Below are 21284 nucleotides of genomic sequence, written 5' to 3' on the forward strand. Positions count from 1 at the left end.
ACAAGGTCCTCAGTCGCCCATTAATTATCTTCTCTGAAGTGCAACAGACCTTCAGTGAATATTAAACCTCCACAGACCTCTTGGCCACTGTTTTTCTTCAAACATGGCTGGGGGCATAAAATAAATAGCAGATCTGACTCTTGTGATTAATATATCAGTTTCGTCCTATCAATCTCTGGATATGAATTTTCCTTTAGATTGTGGGGGTGACTAATATCAGTTCCCAGTGCTCAGATCTCCCTTTGTATTTAATTTAATCAAAATGGAAGGAGGGGATTAGAGAGAGAGAGAGAGATGGGAACGGGAGCAGCGAGAATAATGCCATTTCTGGAGAGGCCTTATTTAATTTACTGCAGGTCGATGGAGGTTCTCCAATTGCCTCTTCTGGATTAATAAGTAACCCACACGAGCTGTCCATCAGTGCCCATCTCCCATTAGACCTCTGAAATGGGCCCCAAATTGCCTGCTTGGGACGGACCTGATGGAAAGTGCACTCTCTTGCCTCCTGCTTTCCATCGCTCGCTCTTTCTCCCTTTCGATGAGACATACACATTCTCTATTACAGTCAAAAAGATTGAATGGAGATAGACAGAATAAAACCATGCCATCTCATCAGTCTGCAGAATGAACTACATGGAACAGATTCAATATTGAAGATGTGGGCCACTGTGTGATTTAAGCAAAATGAAGCAGACTCGCATTTGGCTTGTTAGCACAGACAAACTAAGTAACATCAACAAATCAGGCGGCTTTATTTTCATTGAAGTGAAGTGAAGTGACATACCGCCAAGTATAGTGACCCATACTCGGAATTCGTGTTCTGCATTTAACCCATCCAACGTGCACACACACAGCAGTGAACACACACACACCGTGAACACACACCCGGAGCAGTGGGCAGCCATTTATACTGCGGCGCCCGGGGAGCAGTTGGGGGTTCGGTGCCTCAAGGGCACCTCAGTCATGGTATTGAGGGTGGAGAGAGCGCTGGACACTCCCCCCACCTACAATCCCTGCCGGTCGGAGACTCGAACCCGCAACCATTGGATTACAAGTCCGACTCTCTAACCATTAGGCCACGACTTGCCACACACATTCCCACATTGAGTCATTTTATGTCAGTAAACAGATTAGCATTAATTCTGTTGCAGATCAAGGATGTAATATATATATATATATATATATATGTACTTCAGAAGTAAGCCAGTGTTTTGTATTCCAATACATGAGCCAGAAAAAAAGGTCCACAAGCAATGTATTTATGTTTTGTAATGTATTTATGTGAATATTATCACCGATATAATACCCATGAAATACCTCAGGTACGAGGGCCCTGTTTATTTCCCTCCTTAACAGTGATATCATGGCACCTGCTGCGGCATCAACATCCTACAGTGTTCAAGAGTCATTAACTAATAAGGAAACAATGGCAGGTCTGGAGGACACATGCTATTACTAATGCAGCCTGGGTTTAATTACCTCATTCACTGTCTTTGTCTCTCGCTCTCTTTTTCTCTCACACACACTCACTTACTCACTGTATTGCACACTTTCTCTCTGTCTCTTATACAAAAACACAAATTAGGCCCAAGCAGTAATTTTACAACTGAATCTGATAAGATAAAACACAGATGAAAGGGGCTTTCTGAACTAGTTTATCTGTTTAGGATCAGAATCAATGCACATTACCTAGCCATTGTGGTTATAGTGTTCAAAAGTTTGATTTATTATTATTTTATTATTTAGTGTTCAAAAGTAAGATTTATTCAGCAAGGATGCATAAAATTTTCACCAAATCAAAAGGGACAATAAAAACATTTATACTGTTTCAAAAGTTATTTTGTTCTTTGTTCTTTTTAACTTTCCATTAATCAATAAGAATTTCACAGTTTCCACAAAAATACTAAGCATTAAGCATTGATAATAAACATGCCTTGAGCACCAAATCAGCATATTAGAATGATTTCTGGAGGATTGTGTGACACTGGAGTAATGCCTGCTGAAAATTCAGCTTTGCATCACAGGAATACATTACATCTTAACATATATTCAAATAGAATAATATTTGCAATAATATTTCGCAAGATTTTACAGTTTTTACTGTGTTTTTGTAACTTTCTCTGGAGACCGGGAATGAGGAAACAAGGAAATCTTTCATCAAACAGTATTTATTAATCCAATCGCTTGAACACAGGAGTCGCAGGAGACACAGAACACAAGGGATGACGTATAACAGCTGACACCAGACTCAGGGAACACAGGGCTTATAAACAGAGGAGTAAACTAGATAATAAATGACACACGGCTGGGGACTAATAAACTGATAAGTAAAACGAGGATAGGAACAGGAATTAACCAAATATGGGCACGAGAGGAGGGGAAACACAAGACACAGGAAGACAGGACTGACATTTACTCCCCCTTCCCGGAAGGCGCGTCCCGCTCCTTGCAACATCCAACGGGGAGGCGGGGTGGGCACTCTGGAGGCCTCCAGGGACCAAGAGACATGATGACAGATGCCCTCCAGGGCGGTGCCCGTTCTGGGATCCATGGCGGGTCAGGGGACTCGGGAGGCCATGGTGGAGCAGAGGATTCAGGAGGCCATGGCGGGACCGCCTCCGAGACCGCGGCCCCAGCCCCCGCCCCTACGGCAGGAGCCCTACTACCCCCCAAAAAGCGATTAGAACAGGACAACAGCCAGAAACGCGTGTTTATTACCCCCCCAAAAAGCAAGGCTTAATGTTAGAGGGGTGCTGGACGTCATTTAGTGTTGTGGTGGTATCTTAAAAGAGAAGTTGGCATCTGCGGAAGCCTTCACTGCTGAAAGAGAGAGATAAAGGCTCCTGCAGGAGTAGCTACTGCTGTGGCAGAAGGGGAAATACAGGAAAGGCTTCTGTGGTGGCATTAACTGCGGCAGTGTCTGAAAGAAAATGTGGCTTCTGCAGAAGTGGGCTCTGCTGTTGCATCTAAAAGGGATTGTGGCTTCTGCGGAAGCGGGCTATGCAGCGCCATCTGAAAGAGAATGCGGCTTCTGCGGAAGCGGTGTCTGCTGCGGCATCTGAAATAGAATGAGGCTTCTGCGGAAGCGTGCTCTGCTGCGGCATCTGAAAGAGAATGTGGATTCTGCAGAAGCGGGCTCTGCTGCGGCGTCTGAAAGAGAATGTGGCTTCTGCGGAAGCGTACTCTGCTAAGGCGGTAGGCAAATACAGATGCAAGCTCCTGCGGGAGTAGTCATTGCTGTGGCAGAGGGGTAAACTGAAAAGCTCCTGCAGGAGTGAGGTCCTGCTGGGATGTAAGGTGGAAAATGAATAAAGAGGTAGACTTGGGTTACAGGGGGCGGCTGATGAGGTTGTGATGGGCTTCCATGATGTGCGAGCGGTCTGATCGGATGTAGCTCTTAAAGGCTTCTGACGACCAGCGACCGAGGATCTGCTGTTGGAAAGTACCTTTTTGAGCTGCTGTAATGGCTGCGCCTATTCTGAAAGAATGGCTGGAAAAAATTACTTGCTGGGAGACCAGAAACAAGCAGCACGGACTTGAGATGTTTTTGGAACCAGAAACGAGTGATGGGCCGGTTAAAGTCGTCTGTAAAAAGAGGGTCAGTAGCTGATTTAGACTGTGATTTCCTGAGCTGAAGGAAGGCCAGGAGGGCTTGGTATGGGAGTATAGGTGATTGGAGGTTGAAAATGTAAATAAAGTCGCCTTTCTTTGTCTGATCTGTATTACTTTGCTTTATAAAAAATGACATGGCTTTGTCATCCAGCACCGCTAGATCGGAAATAGTGGGGTGGATGTTCGGGTTAAAACTGGAAGTGATAGTGATTAGGGCAAGTGAATGAGAATGGCCTTTATTAATGCAGTGTACGGTAGCCTCATTGTCGCAGTGAATAATGACGCTGGTGGCAGACCACTCTTTTTCCCACAGAAAAGCTGCCACGAATATAGGATATAGCTCGAAAAGCACTGAGGATGTTAGCATCTGAGGTAGCTGTAACAGCTGCGGAGGGCACGTAGAAGCGAACCAGCGGTTCTGGTAAAATCCTCCAAAACCGTCAGAGGGGGTGGCGTCTGTGAATAATTGGATATCGACTGGAGATGAAATCAAGTCATTGTAAAAGAAGAATAAGCTGTTCCACTGTTTAAGAAAGGATATTCACAAACCGAGCTCATTGCATCATGAGTCGGTTATGAATATTCGGTACTCTAGATCGTGAGCGGAGGACGCGAGAGAGAGGAGATGAGAGATAAAAGGGCAGGCTTGCGGAATGATGCGCATTGCAAAATTTAAGCAGCTTGGGTTGGTTAAGAGGGTGGCAGCTACCAGAATCGTTCTGTCAATTTTCTCTTTGGGTAGAGAAGGAGGGACGGAAAAGGGGCCGATCAGGAAATTTACGTCTATTTATTTCTTAATAAGAAGATCGACTGTATCAGGTTCGGCTAGAGCAGATTGGAGATTGGAGCAGATGCGGATTTCAGAGGGGAGATTTGCAACGCCTGGATGAAAGCCATGTGAGTGACCCAACAACAGTAGATATTCAGAGAAATTAGGGTCAGGGTAATGAAGCAATTCATACGACAAATGAGAAACATTTACAGGAGTCGATAAATACTGTTTATCAGTTTTATTTGCAGCTCTCTGAGCTGGGCAAATCAAGCGGGTGTGAGCGCCAGTGTTGGGGGTAACGCATTACAAGTAACGCGAGTTACGTAATAATATTACTTTTTTCAAGTAACTAGTAAAGTAACGCATTACTTTTTAATTTACAAGAAAATATCTAAGTTACTTTTTCCCCATTTATTGACTGACAGTGCGCTGTGTGAGCATGCTGTTACTATAGATCTAAATGTGAATGTGCATGAATTCATCCCACTCGCAAAAAACAGATTTAGTATTCATCAAAATTAATTAAAACAGTGAAATGCAAACTCAGAATATGACGCAAACCTGCAATAATTAAATATGTTAAACAACACAAATGTATCTAATCCCATTTTATTAACCAATGTCTTTGCTGCTGACCTTTGATGATCCAGTTCAACCATACTAATAAGCAAAAATGACTTTAGATAAACTAACAATTGTACTTCATTGTTTTTTTATTGCTGAAGAGTGTTACACCTTCTTATCCTGAGTTTTACTTTACAGACGTGAATTTACTTTTTCTTCACAAGATACAGGGCTTTTACATTTGTATTAATGTAATTTCTTGTATTAAAAACAATCAAGCCCTGCTCATATTTAAAAAGTAACGCAAAAGTAACGTAACGCATTACTTTCCATAAAAAGTAGCTAAGTAACGTAATTAGTTACTTTTTTAGGGAGTAACGCAATATTGTAATGCATTACTTTTAAAAGTAACTTTTTTTAGCGCCGCCACAAAAATTACAAATATGCATGTACCGGCAGCGTTGTCTTGAGCATCTTCCTGAATTAAAGTTGGCGCAGACATGGCTGCGGGAGGAAGATGAGGGGCGGTGGTTGGTGGAAGCGGGGAGAGAAGGATTGGTTGAGGTGCTTGGAAAACGTGGGATGTAGCTGGTGGATTTGGGCTTTGATGTTTCGGGGCAGGGAGGAATGGATTGATGAAGGGGTATGTTATGGTGGAATGGGCGATGGAACGGCAGACTGCGCATGAAATATTGCAGCAGCCTAAAAATACGTGGTTATGGAGTTCGGTGTCCAAAGCCCTCCTGTAAGGACACTGATTCCACTGGGTCACTCAGATGGCGCATTTAGCTGAGAACAGCTTGTGGTAAGTGTAGTAATGTGAGCCCCCGTATGATAACGCAAGCTCAGCGATAATCACGAGATAGTCATTGAGCTCGCGTCTCCTGTGTGGGAAAACTGAGCAGATGATTTCGGAGTAACGAATGAAAGCAATTGTGAATTCGGAGAAAGATAAAGTACGTGAATGATTGTGTGCCGTGTTTTTTAGAGTGACTGCAAATTCCGGAAGGATCCGTAGCGCAGCTCAGGCGTGAAGAAGGCCTTCTGCTGCGGCCTGATGATCGGAAGCTCATCCTTGAAGGAGTGGTGGACTGATCAGGCCGTGAAAAGGGAGCACTGCGGCCCCGACTTGCTTTGTCCTTTGCTTTGGATGGAGTGTAGATTAGAGGTGGAGCCCCTGCCTGGAGCGAGGCGTAGAGAACTTGGAGGTCCGCTTTGTTCGCGCGGCGAATGGTGTTGATACCAGCATTTGAAAATGCTTGGCGTAGACCCGCTACAGGCCATTTTTCCGCTGCTGGAGCAGAAGAGAGGGCTGATGCATAGGATGACGCTGGAGACGGTTGCTGACGCCTAGCAGGCGTAGGAAGAGGAAGAGTTCTATCTCTGACATGGTTGCGGCGATTGGATGCACCAATGCTGAATGTCAAGATAATGAAGGTAGGACGTATTTGGTTATTTATAGGAGATTGCTTGTGCGCTGATTGGATAAATAGTGTCATCTCTAATGATTAGCTGGCCGTGTTAATTATCTGCGTGCTCCTCCCGAAATTTGTTTATAAAACATCACTTATTAATCCAATCGCTTGAACACAGCAGTCGCAGGAGACACAGAACAGAAGGGATGACGTATAACAGCTGACACCAGACTCAGGGAACACAGGACTTATAAACAGAGGAGTAAACTAGATAATAAATGACACACGGCTGGGGCCTAATACACTGATAAGCAAAACGAGAACAGGAACTAACCAAATATGGGCACGAGAGGAGGGGAAACACAAGACACAGGACTGACAGTTTTTAGGTAAATTCAGCCTTGGTGAGCATAAGAGATATTGTGTGTGTATTTCTATAAGAGCATAAACACTTAAGCTTAATCATTTCTAAAATCTGCCTTAAGTTAATCCTGAGCTAATATGAGTTGACACTGATGTAACCATTTGATACTTTCAAAACAATGCCAATGCCAATTTAACATAAAGAGTCATTTACGCTGTGGCACACTTAATTGGGGGTTTTATTAATGTGCTGCTCTGTGACTGTAACAGTCTGCAGCAGTGTTGGGAGTAACGGCGTTGAAGTATAACGGCGTTACTAACGGCGTTATTTTTTCATTAACGGAGTAATCTAATTAATTACTTTTCCCATCGTTGCAACGCCGTTATCGTTACTGAGAATGTAAAGTGGCGCATTACTACAATTTGGTTGAATAAAGCGCGAGGAGGTGTCAGGCTTTGGCTACACATCAGCTGCCTGGAGAGAGCAGTGGTGGGGATGATGACACCGTTGCAAATGCGATGATGATTGGCTGGGTGGGCGGATGCCCTGCTCACGCTCTCTCATTGCACGCTCTTACTACCACTAAACACACAAGACCGCGACAATGGCGACGAGCCAGGGAAATTCAAAGGTAGCGTTTTCTAACTGTAAGTACCGGCACTACTTCTCACTCATGGAAATTAAAGGCAAGAATGTGTATGTAACATGCACGCTATGCCCAGGGAAAAAAAACGTTATCCACGTCTGCATCAAGTAACTCAAATCTAATGAAGCACCTTACATCAACCCATGCGAATATGACACTTGTTGCTGCTGCAGCTGCTAACCCAAGTCCAAATGTAGAATATTATTATTATTAAATGTAGAATGTGTGAATATTATTTTATTTTCAATATTTAATTTTGTTACTTTACGGAATATTTAAGAGTAGGATAGTGTTCTGTTGTTTACATTTGTGTGTCTTAATTTTGCACATGAATTTTATTTTCAATATTTATTTTCTATATGGTTTTATTTCTATGCATCATATGGCAGGCTGCAATATCTGTTGAGTTCAAATAAATACCAAATGCTCTAAAATACTGTATATAGTGTTTTTATTCTTCAATCAGTTAATATAAACGTTAAAGATGTTATAGAACGTAACAGCGTTATAGAACATAAAAAATAACGCCACAGTTACTTTGCTGAGTAACTAATTACTTTTACAGTGTGGTAACTGAGTTACTAACTCAATTACTTTTTGGGAGAAGTAATTTGTAACTGTAACTAATTACTTTTTTAAAGTAAGATGACCAACACTGGTCTGCAGTGATAAACTGATTTATTAGACCTCAGTGATGTTAAAGCAGTTTTACCAGACAATATATACAGAGGTCTTAAAAAAGGTTTTGTTTGACTGTATTTAATCAAAAAGAAAGTCATATTAACATTAAGAAGATTTAGTGTTTGTTGTGTTGTTCCCATGCATTAAATTTAACCAGTTTTAAAATATCTAATTTAGAAGATTATTATTATTCAACAGTAAAAATATTTTTGGGATATTGACTATTGTGGAAGAGCTATAGGTCTCTAGTGGTTAAAAAGATTGTTAACACAAATATCACTGGTTTGATCTCAGGGGGTGACTTAAAAAATAACACATTTTACTTATTCACCAGTGTTTATGCCCTTGAGAAAGTTACTTAGGCTACAGTTACTTGTGAATGCAATACTGTACTGTAGGATACTGTAAAACATTCTTTTGACTATATTAGATTCAGAAAACATAATTCAATTATGGCTGTTTCAGTTGGTTGTGTTAGCTTCTTGAAGTCTCAGTTAAAATGTATTTTTAACACCGATAACTAATTTCAAAATTCTAATGATAATATGTACAGTAGTATGGACCAAATGTGTTTTATTGGCCCGTTTAATAACATGATACTATATACTTATTTAATGATAGAATGCATATATTCTTTAAGGCAAGATGTCACAGGTGAATATGCTAAAAATGTTAACTAATAGATGTCACCATACTTCCCCAGTTGATAAATCTCAATACATTAAAGCGGTCATCGGATGCAAAATTCACTTTCCATGTTGTTTGAACATAAATGTGTGTTGGAAATGTGTGTACACATCCACCCTATAATGATAAAAATCCACCCAGTGTTTTTCTTTTTTAATCCCTATTTTATAATCATCTTTCTAAAATCAGGCTGTTCTGAGATTCCTGTCAGAATGATGTAGTTCTGCACAGGCCCCTCCCATGATAGTTGATTGACAAGGCCGTTACTTTAGAACCGCCCTGAGTGAGCTGTGAGCTGTCTGCTATTGTGTCGACTCCGGTGCAGGGGAAGACAAGAATGTCTCTGATTAAGCGATTGAGGTGTTGCGTTGTTGGATGTAATAATGAACATAACAGTCGTCATTTACTCCCGACATCTGAAATAATGTACTCCCGACGTCAAAATAATGATGAACAGGATGAAGATGCAGAGGATTAATGTTACTTTTGTTTTTGAAGGGAATGCTTCCCCGATCTACCTAAATGCGTTTAAGTTCACGCTAATCATTCGTGATCCAGCCTCACCTACAAAAGAAGTGAATATAAGTTTTTTTTCATGAATCTTTGCAAATTGCCTTTCCTAATAATGTGCTAGTTAACAAGTTTTGTGGCTAAATGCAACTAAAGTTTACAGTCTGCTCGCCACCCCACAGAAGAGAGGGGCGGGGTCAGCAGAGCTCATTAGCATTTAAAGCAACATGCAATGAAACGGCTTGCTATGAACAAAGCTGATTTTGACAGTGTAAAAATTTTACACTACCATTGAGAAATTTTAACCAAAGTATGTTATAGACTTTTCATCAAGATCAGGGCTCACCACATTCGGTCCTGGAGGGCCGGTGTCCTGCAGAGTTTATCTCAAACGTGCCTCAACACACTTGCCTTGAAGTTTCAAGTATACCAAGCAAGACCTCGATTTACGATTTGTATCATATAAAGCGCTATACAAATAAACTTGAACTTGAACTTGATTAGCTGGTTCAGGTGTGTTTGATTAGGGTTGGAGCTAAACTCTGCATTAGACCGGCCCTCCACAAACAAGTTTGGTGACCCCTGATTAACACCCTAAATAATCATATCAACTTGTGGAAAATGGGCATTCGATGACTCCTTTAAGATAAGTACATCAGAAAATATTGTCAACAGCCAGGAAAAAAAAAGGAAACAAATTGTTACATAAACCAGGTGAATGATATATGAAAAACAAACTCTATAAAAATAAAAAAAATAAAAATAAAAACTCTTCAGTATATAGAAATAAAACTGGAAAGTTGATTTAAATGCTACTGAAGTGGAGATTTCTAGCTCAGTGCAGGAAAAACAAAAAACTCATTTTGAGAAAATGGCCTTAAGAGATATGTATTGCAGTTTAAATCTACAGACACAAATAAAGTGTGATAAAATAAGCACTTACATTTGTATTTTGGATGCTTTCTTTCCACAAGTCTGAAAGAAGATGTGTTATGGAAGCAAAATATCCCCAAATCTCAAAACTGACCAGTGCTTGAAAACAGTGGTTAGTGTCTTGATGCATTTCATACACAGAAAGACAAAAGCCAGTTGCATTTCATGTATAGTAAAGTCTGCACTTCTTTTCAATATAGGTTTTATGCATGAAATGGTATTGAAGCTGACTTTAAATTTCTATTAATTCAGTGAAACAGGCGTATGCCTTTTTGTGTATGAAATGCATTGCAATTTAAAATCATCTTGTCATGAAATGCTGCATGGAATATCCATAAAATAGAGACACTCAAACTTTTGGACTCAACTGTATTTTGGGAATTTCTATGCCTCTATGTGACCTCTATGTATTTTTATGAATTTGAATTTATAATTAAAACGCTGAATGGTCTGGATTGGACTAAATGAATCACTGGACCAAATCCCTTTTTATGATATTATTGTTGTCCTACAATAGCTCTAAATGATTTATTTGTCACATACTCAACTTTCGGTGCCACTTCCCTCATAAGCTTCAGCAGTGATTCATAATTTCTGAGAGGACTCGCTGAACCATGGCTGGAGCAAAAATACATCATTGTCTTTTAGCCTGATAGGTCTCTGCTGAGTGAATCTGGAAACTAAGCCAGTTGAGGTCATTATAGCCATAGGAGAAAGAAGCTCCTCCTTTAATGGTTTGGTCATCATTTATCACTGTCCATCATTAAAACCGAGGATGAAGAGATGTCTGGAGAGCTCAACCTCAGAGGTTATGATAAAGTGAGATGCAAGGAAAGTGACTGCAAAGGTCAACGAGGAGAGGAAAATAGTAAATAGAGAAAACTGGCAAAGAAGCAATTGAAATGAATAAATCACAAGCAGAGTTGAATATTTTTGTTTTGCCCTTCGCATACAACCATCTCCCCATCCTATGCTAAATGATCATTGAAAATAAAGCATGCCATCTCCAGAGGCATAGATACATTTAGAATGTTTTCAAACCTTACAGCGTCTTCCACAGATTTTAAATGTTCGGTTAACACTGCGAGATTGCTTCAGATGAAGACACCTGATGAAATGGCAGTGCCGGAGGATGCTCTACAGGAAAACAAAAGATTTATCCATGAGAAGTCAAGATGGCAGCTGATACGGATCCTAGTGTTTGCTTAATGAGGAGAAAACCAAGGGGGGAAGAGAGAGATTCAGTCGGTTGCAGGAGTGCTGAATTGGAAATTAGAGGAGACAATACTCAGCAGACAATCCAAATGTCAGAGAGTGAAGAAAAACAGCGTCTTGTGTACGTGCGTACAGGGATATAAATTATTAATTTCAAAATATTCCTTTTAATTTTCCAGTGTTTAATGACACTTCTATGTCAGTGGTCATCAATGTCTTTCTGCAGCTTTAATCGAATCTCTGTTCTAAAGTTTATACTTTGAAAGTAGCACAATAGCCCTTCTGACACGCTTGTATTTATTCCACTTCTGAAAACGGTTTTATAATACACAATAAGAGCAGCGTAAGTGGACACATCTGTGTAACGTTATTGTTTGAAGGTCTTTGTTAATCCATTCGCCACCGTTCCCTGCCAGTTGTCACTATTCCAGATTGTGCCCTGGAAACGTAAGTCACATCAATAGAATATAAATGAGTTAGGGTGAGGACTTAGAGGTTGTTTTGAAAAAGCTCTTAAGACACCCTTTGCCAGGATCTTTTTAATGTGCTGCTGCCTCATCAAAGCAGCCTCGAGACTCTTGGGAAGATTACGAGGAGTGTGTCATGTCAGACTGCCTGAGCTGTCCATAGTGAAGATGCCAGAAAACCATGCAGCTTTACATTAACCTCACGTCACATTCATTCACGATACAATGTGTTACACTGCTGTGTTTACTCTCTCAGATTTGGCTTAGATCAAAGTTCATACATCTATCCAACTGGCTGGATTTACGGTTTACCACATGGACCTTCTGGTTTGCTCCTCTAAAGCTATAGGTGAAGAGAACTTTAGGTGCAATAATGTAAAGGAGGTTTACTGAAGTGGCTTCATCTCAGATTGGGGATTTCATTGGGGATTTCCATCACAAATAGCTGTCAGCAGCCTGGGTTATTTCTGTAATTTTCCATTGATATTAAATACAATTCCTTGGACCAAACTGGTCAGGCAAAATCATAACATGGAAATCAACATTTATTTGAAATTACAAGATATGCAAAGAATCAGAAAAAACAAAACATTAAAACTAGTTCATTTAAACGCTAACTGAACACCAGAACAATATATTTAGCATTTTTTTTAAAGCAATATCACACTATTAAGAGTTGTTGTTTTTGCCTGTATAGGCGCAAGGAGAGTGTTATAGTGCTTTAAAGGCTTACAAAAAGTTAACATTTCCAGTTTTTTTTAATAAAAGTTTTACTCCACCAAAGAAAATAATTCAAAATGAATTCAGAGAATCAATCCATAAGCATCTCTGGGCAGCAAATGGGTATTTAATCCCTAAACAAATCACTATGCTTGAACAAATCAGTTTAGTGATTGATTCAACAATTCACTCATAAAGTATTTTAGATTAGTTATCTTAAATGCGATTTAGGAGCATGCATTGGGGTTTAGTTTTAGTCTTGTTTTATTTCTGAATAAATTGGACATTTTGCATCTCTCCTTTGTCTGACACACCCATTTAAGGTCTTGGAGTCTATACTAAAGAGCTGATGATCTGAATCAGATGTGTTTGATTAAGGAGACATGGAAAACATGCAGTGTTGGGGGGCTCCAGGAATGTGGTTGGAACCCCTGGTTTAGAGAACATTACAGTGATAACTCATAAAGACAGTTATTGTACTTATTGCATTCTTAAATGAACAGGTTTTTCGAAATGCATTTCTGAACAAATAAAATCAAAAGCTGTAATGAGAATGCAGGACTGCAGAGATGACTGACAGTGTGGGGATTTGCAATGCTTTTTGCTAGAACTGAGTCTGTGCTGCAATGTGGGGCTATGAAACGGGTCTTTGGTTAAAAAAAGATCAAAAATAAAAAGTTTCAGACATCCTGGTTTATACCAGGCTACAAAATGTAAGGTTTAGTTGTTGGCATGACTCAGAATGTATGCAGTATGCACAGTAGCAGTAGCTCTTAACAAATTTTACATCTTAATTATGAAGTATACACTCCCCAGGCACTTTCTATTGTCAAAAGACAAAGAACCATAGTTTTAAAGCTGTTCTTCCTTACATAATACTGTTACGTCTTGAGACGCATTGTGTATGTCTTGCTTTGCTGGTCCTTTCCCTCTCTCTCTCTTTTTTGTCCCACCCTTTCTTTCATAGGATTGGATCCTACCAAAGTGATCTCCAGATCTGATTGGTGCTAATGGGACCAAGGAGAGGCAATAAAAGGATCTGCAATACCTGAGGGGGGAGCTCTGCTCAACTTGTGATTTCCTATTGTTGTATTGCACATGTGCTATTGTGTGTTTGCTACAGTGTGTTGTTGTTGCTGCTAGCTTGCCGTTGATCTGCCTGTTGTGTGCAGTGTGAATTTTGGTTTTGAGTTGATGAGTTGTTGTCAATCTCATTTCCATTTTTGTATATTTTGTATAGTATTGTAAATACTCAATCACACTTGGAAGCTGTAGGGGGTGAGTGCCATTTTCTTTGTAAATGTTTTCTCCTGTTTTTCATTAGATAGGGAGTAAGGGTAACATTGTATTTTTATTTAGTTTTTCTTTTGTTAGGGAATTTAGTTGTTTCTGTTAGGAGCTAGCTTGGTGTTTGTTTGTTGTGTTGGCCTTTGCTCACCCCTGAAGTTGTGCTTTCACTTTTAGTTCTGTAAATAAATGTATAAAGGATATTTGATTGTTGATTACAGTTTATGTTGTGGCCTTACCCTAGACAGGGCTGTAACAATTGGGGGCTCATCTGGGATCCTGTAAAACTAGATAATTTGATTAGGCTTGAGTCATTGGTTTGAATATTTTTATTTGGTGTAGAAGTTGGTTAGTAATGGAGTTTGATCTATCTTCATTTACTCAAAATCCAACTTTGGAAATATTTAATAAGTGCAGGAAAGATGACCTGCTACAGATTGCAGGTTTCTTTTGTGTCGCTTTGTCATCTAATGCTTCTAAACAAATGTTAGAGGCTGAGTTGTACAATCGATTGGTGGACATGAAGATCTTGCCATTGGACAGAGGTGTTAAAGAGGGAGCTATTGCATCGGTGGTGACTGATGTGGAGGCTACCTCTGACATGAGTCCTCTTGCTGCTCACTATGATCCCTTGTTGGCAATCAGGTTAAAATAACTTGAATTGCAGATACGAAGGCAAGAGCATGAGAACCAACTGTTGCATTTCCTGGAGATAGAGCTGGAAATTGCAAGATTACATGATCACGATAGACCTAGCTCTTTTACTTCTGCTCAGCCCACAGTAGATGTTACTTCTATTCTCACTGGAGTTTAACACCAGTGTACGGTATCAGTACTCCTTCTGTATTTGATGCTAGTAAGCATGTTAAGTTGGTACTTCCTTTCAGGGAAGCTGAGGTGGACACATACTTCACTGCCTTTGAGCGAGTGGCAGCTACCATGAGATGGCCCAAAGACAGGTGGGCATTGTTACTGTGGTGCAGGTTGGTAGGCAAGGCCCAGGAAGTATGTTCTGCTTTACCAACTGAACAGAGGTTGGATTATGAAGTTGTGCTTTCACTTGTAGTTCTGTAAATAAATGTATAAAGGATCTTTGATTGTTGATTACAGTTTATGTTGTGGCCTTACCCTAGACAGGGCCGTAACAATACTCTGAACAATATTTTTTTTAAGGAAACCTCAGGGCTTCATCTAAACACCTTAAGAGATGATGGCTGCTAAACACAATGGTTAAGAGCTACCTGTCAAAACTGAGTCTAACTTATGTGAACTTCATTGAAATTCTGTTGTAATTTTGTTGTTGTGTGTGTGCATGTATAATAAATGACCAAAAAGAGGTACACTTCTGCAGCAGCACTCTTTAGTTATCTTGAAAGTTTCTTCATGATTGTCCCCAGAGCTGTCAAAAATTGTGAAAGACAAGCTTATGTGTCTCACTAAAGGGGAAGGTCAGATGAGACTTGAAGTGTCTGTTTTTCAACTACAGCATTGATAGTTTTTAGTTTTAAAGTGATTCTTTGAAATAAAGACCATGTTAGTTATATTAATGAAAATATTGGCATTGGCAAAGAGATACTTGAGCCTTACTAATTAATTTGTAGTGCTAGAAAAAACAATTATGGAAACATCTTAGGTTACGTATGTAACCCCAGTTCCTCGAAGGAACGAGACGCTGCGTCAGGAGACGCTTTGGGGGACGCCTACAGCGTAACCGGCTCTGAATACCAATGAAATCTGTCCAATGGATGGGAGGGACATCACGGGCGAGGTGACGTAATGACCAGCTGGTATAAAAGCACGTGCGGTGAAACTGGCGTCAGATTCTAGAATGAAGCAAGCTCTGGCAAGTGTGGCCTCGCGACGCAGCGTCTCGTTCCTTTGAGGAGCTGGGGTTACATACGTAACCTAAGACGTTCCTCTTCAGGAATTCGAGCTGCGTCAGGAGACGCTTTGGGGAATGAGATACCCACGGCACCAGACTTCAAAGTCCCTGCCCTGTGTGTATCCATACGGATTGGAGAATGGTCTCAACAACCTCGGTTGAAAGACGGGAAGCTATGAGCTGTGCCCCCTCAGGGGCCACAACCACAGCTTCCACAACTCCAGGCAGGGGTGGACAATGGTGCCTCTTGCCTGTGAGAGGACATCCCTCCTGACTGGAATCTCCCATGGAGAGCCGTCGAGGAGGGAAATCAGGTCCGAGAACCATACTCGGCCCGGCCAGAACGGGGCTACGAATAGCAGCCGGAGTCCTTCAGGAGTCCACACACTCTCCAGAACTCCGGGGAGCAGAGCGATCGGGGGAAAGGCGTACAGACGAAGCTTCGTCTGTACCATGGCATCCAGCCCCAGCGGAGCTGGATGACATAGAGAGTACCAGAGGGTACATTGCGCTGTCTCCTGAGTAGCGAAGAGGTCCACCTGAGCCTGGCCAAACACTCTCCAGATCTGCTTCACCACCTCGGTGTGAAGCATCCATTCTCCGGATAACAGCCCCTTCCTCGACAGGGTGTCTACTCCCACATCGAGATGCCCAGGGATGTAAACAGCTCTCAATGAGAGGAGTTTGCCCTGGGCCCACACAAGGATCTAGTGTGCCAACCTGTACAGGGGGCGCGACCGCAGACCTCCTTGGTGGTTGTAAGAGACCACCGATGTGTGTCGGTGCGAACTAACACATGTTGATCTCTCAGGTCTGGGAGAAAGTATTTCAGAGCCTGAAACACGGCCAGCATCTCGAGCCTGTTGAGTGCCAGGCGAGATGATGATCTCTCCACCGACCGTGGGCAGGGTGGCCACTCATGACCGCTCCCCAGCCGGTGAAGGATGCGTCCATCGCTAGCATTACGCTGCTACAAGGAGCTCCCAACACCAGGCCCAGGGACAAGAACCAAGGTTGTCTCCACATGTCCAAGGCACGTAGGCACTGCCGCGTGACCTTGATCATGTGAAGCGGGTTTCCCCTCGGGGAGAACCCCTTGGTCTTGCGCCACCACTGTAGGGGTCTCATGTACAGCAGGTCAACAGGTAACACGTTGGATGCAGCCGCCATCAGACCCAGCAGTCTTGAAACTGCTTGACAGTGAGTGACTGGCCTTCACTCACTCTCCCGACTTCCGTGAAGATCGACTCGATCCGAGCAGGAGACATACGTGCCTACATTGTCGTCGAATCCCACACCACACCAAGATAAGTGGTTCTCTGTAATGGAGAAAGAACACTCTTCTTGGCATTTAGTCTTAACCCCAACACTTTCATGTGGGCGAGAACAACATCTCGATGTTGAGCCACCCTCCGCTCAACTGAGCGAGAATCAACCAATCGTCAATGTAATTGAGTATGAGGACGTCCCGTAGCCGCAGCGGAGCTAACGCGGCGTCCACACACTTCGTGAAAGTGCGGGGTGAGAGTGCTAGGCCGAAGGGAAGTACCCGATACTGGTAAGCTTCGCCCCGAAAGCAAACCTCAGGAACTTCCTGTGAGATGGAAGGATGGAGACGTGGAAGAATGCGTCTTTTAGATCGATCGCGACAAACCAGTTCTCGGACCTGATTTGAGACACGACCTGCCTGAGCGTGAGCATCTTGAACTTCAGTCTGCTGACTGAGCGGTTCAGATGCCGCAGATCTAAAATGGGACGCAACCCTCCATCCTCCTTTGGAACTATGAAGTACCGGCTGTAGAACCTGGACTCTCTCTCGCGAGGAGGAACCACCTCGATGGCCTCCTTCCTTAAGAGAGTATGTACCTCCTGTTCCATTACCAGAGCCTGCTCGGGGTCCACTAACATGGAAATCACCCCGTTGAACTGAGGCTGAGGCTAGTTCTGTGCCCTGAAGCGGTGCACCGGCAGGGAACGACCGAACCAGCTGCTCTAGAGACCCCCGAAGGGGTGGCGAGCATCTCAGCTCCGCTACGGTACCGGGCAGAAGAGACTAAGACGTGCGCTCGCTGGAGACCGCTGCGCCCTGAAGCACCGTAGGTGGCAGGGTTGGCAGAACGATCTCCTGAGTGCGCTGGTTGATGGAGACATGGAAGTATGCGTCTTTTAGATCTACACAGTAAAATCGTCAGTGTTAATTAAGCAGTGTTACTCTCCATTTACTCTTAAGGAGTTAATTTAACAACAAATAGTGAAAAATGCCCTCTAGTGTCGGTGAAAATGATCAGAGTTTAATTCTGCATTGTTAACTTTACTCTGTTAAGCTCCGCCCCTCAATCTACCCTGAAGACCACAGCACAAGTTGTCTCGTCGCCATTTTCTTCTGCCTTGCGCCAAAAGGTAAGCTCTTTTAATTCATTTGTTAAAACATAAGTTTAATATTTGAGGTTAATAATTGTGCTACTATTAATGCATAAGTTGTAGTTATTTTTTAACTTTGTGTAATTTGATTGATTTTAACTCAGAAATATCGAATAGGCAAGTCTATGTTGGAGAAATGTGCTTTTTCATCTCAATGTGGTAACGTTAATGATAAAGTTTAAATGATGTCAGTAATCTTACTTAATTAGTTTGTCAGATGTATTTAGCTTTGGTGTACCCGCTTCATTTTGTTTTTTAAACGTTCAATTATGTAACGTCACAATGTATGTAAATACATTAAGCTGACTTATTTTTATGTATTGGACGATCGAAATATTCTAGGTAGGGCCCATTTAGATATGGCTCCGACCTCTGTTTATACTCCTCTCACTGTTCAGCTCACGAAAGACTAAATGTGTCCAACAGCATTAATTAAGTACTGTGAAGACAAATTAGTCGAATGCCGCCATTGCATCTTTACTGAAGCCGCGTAGATGGCGCTGTGGGATTAGCGGTAACTCCGCTCAATGCTCGCGACGAAGAAGTCAATTATGGGGCAGGCGGAACGTCTTATTTAAAAACAGACGCGTCTTTGTTTTTCGTTATTTATTATATTTTGTTATTAGACATGCACAGTTAGTTGGCCTGATCATGTAAGTACTGGTACAAGTAACGTTAACGCATTTTAAAATGTTGCTTGTTTATAAAGAGTGACTGTTATTGGCTTGACATAGCACATATTGCAGAACTAATGTATTATCTTTCTCCTGTTTTTAAGTAACAAGCTTCTCCTGTGCAGTCAACTCAGTCCCTGTCTTCATCCTTTGACTCCAGGACACACTCATTATTGAAGAAAGGTCTTCCAGTAAAGGAATGAGATTAGATGATGGAGCTGAAAGGTGGGCAAGAAGTTTTTATTACTTATGCATTTGGGGGACTGTTAAACTCATAAATCTACTTAAAATCACAACATTAATTTGATCTCTATAAGGTAAAAGTATTTAAAATTAAGTATTATTTGAAGTAGTACTTTTTTTGTTTATATACCATATTTATGTTTTTGCTTTGCTTTTTTTTTTTAATAAGCTGGCCTGATCGATTCTCGATGAAAAAAGAAAGTGTCAGTATTCTGACAGCTGACATTAAAGAAAATAATAGGTAATATTTCATATAACTGTGCATATATATATATATATATATATATATATATAATTTTTATATTTAAAAATAATAATTTTTGCAGTGCATCACCACCAAGGAAGGTAAACGAAAACTGTGCCAGAGGAATTGGGCCTTTGTTCCTGTACCTTCTTCAAAAATGGCTACGTAAGTATCACTGTTTTTGTCTTAGTTTTAATACATTGTTGACAACTATTAAATGTTTTGATCACATGCCCATAATACAGGTGGTGTATTTTTCTCTTGGATTTTAAAACACTTTCTCCTCCTCTTTCTGTATTTTTGTCTTTCTAAGAAGCACCGGAATCATAACTATACAGAGAGGCATTTCTAAAGAACGAGGAATATCATTTGAAGATACAAAATGAAAAGAGAATTCTCATTGTGCCACTTTTCACAGCAGTTTTGTAGCCATTGAGTTGCTTTGACTTCGTATAGTATTCTTTAAGCATTGTTGATGATCTTAAAATGCTTTGTTGTTTGTGTCTTGTCAAGGCCAGAAGAGACAAGGAAAGGTGTCTACGTGTCAAGTAGGGATATCTTCTAAAAGGTTTGTTTTTAATTATTATTTTTGTTATTATTTTTTGTAGTTTTTTTTTTTTTAACACATCAGTGATGGTCCTCTGCAATTTGCTTTTTTTTTTCAGAGTGGAACAAGCATTGAGGAGCATATTCAAGACATCGCTGGAAGTGCTCAGCCCTGTCTCCTGGCTCAGGAAAGAATTATTCAGTTCACCAGTACTTCAGTTTTGATCAGCATGCCATTCCATGCAAGTCAATCTCTTCTCTTGATGCCTTTGACAAACTGTTTAATGGGGTTAATTTACCCAAAAATGAAAACTGTCATTTACTCACCCTCATGTCGTTCCAAACCTGTAAGACTTTCTTTCATCTTCAAAACACCAATGAAGATATTTTAATGAAATCTGAGAGATTTCTGTCCTTACATTGAGAGTCCACGCAGCTAGCACATTCAAGGCCCAGAAAGGTAGTAATGACATCATTAAAGTAATCAATGTGACTCCACTGGTTTAACCTTAATTTTATGCATGCATTCACAAAATGTCTGCTTTAATTTCAAACAAAACACTCAACTGTCGTGCTCTTGTGTACCCTTGTCAGGGATTAATATTTTCATAAAGTGGTAAATTTTTATATATGTTTTTTCCTTCGTGCAAAGAAAGCACTCATGTTGCTTAATAAAACGTTAATAAAAGTTAAATCACCAGAGTCTCACTGATTAATTTAATGATGTCTTTAACACCTTTCTGGGCCTTGAAAGATGTAGGATAGAAGTCTGCCAGATTTATTACAAATATCTTCATTTGTGTTCAGAAAATGAACAAAAGTCGTATAGGTTTGGTATGACATGAGTTTGTTCACCAAAAATTAGAATTCTCATTAAGGCACACTTTGTTTTCGGCACCACTTATAACACTATTCTACACAAGATGTACACTTTCATTCAGACCACTGTGTTCAACAGATGTTGGCAAAGTGAAGGTCCTTGTATTGCTGAGGTTAGAGCAAGGCTGCTTAGCTAGGTGGTTCAACAGCTTCTGTACTGAATATAGTGATGTATTGTCATTTAATGCAGATGTGATGTATTTTTGTGAGTGTAATTGTTTCTTGAGCATGACAGCATTGTAATAAATGTTTTAAATCTGACGTCGTTGATCTTGTGTTTTGTTGTGTTTGTAAAACACCAGATGGGATTTAAAATTAGAGAATTTTTCACTATTATAAATGTAAATGAATTCTACATAAGTGAAATATTAACACTAATTAGAGTACATTTTCCTGCAGAGTTAAATTGTGGTAACACAGAACAGAGTTAATTTCCCATAGTGTTAAACTCTGGTAACACAGAACAGAGTTAATTTTCCCTAGTGTTAAACTCTGGTAACACAGAACAGAGTTAATTTTCCC

This window comes from Barbus barbus (genome assembly GCF_936440315.1).
Source record: "Barbus barbus genome assembly, chromosome: 11".
Classification (NCBI taxonomy): domain Eukaryota; kingdom Metazoa; phylum Chordata; class Actinopteri; order Cypriniformes; family Cyprinidae; genus Barbus; species Barbus barbus.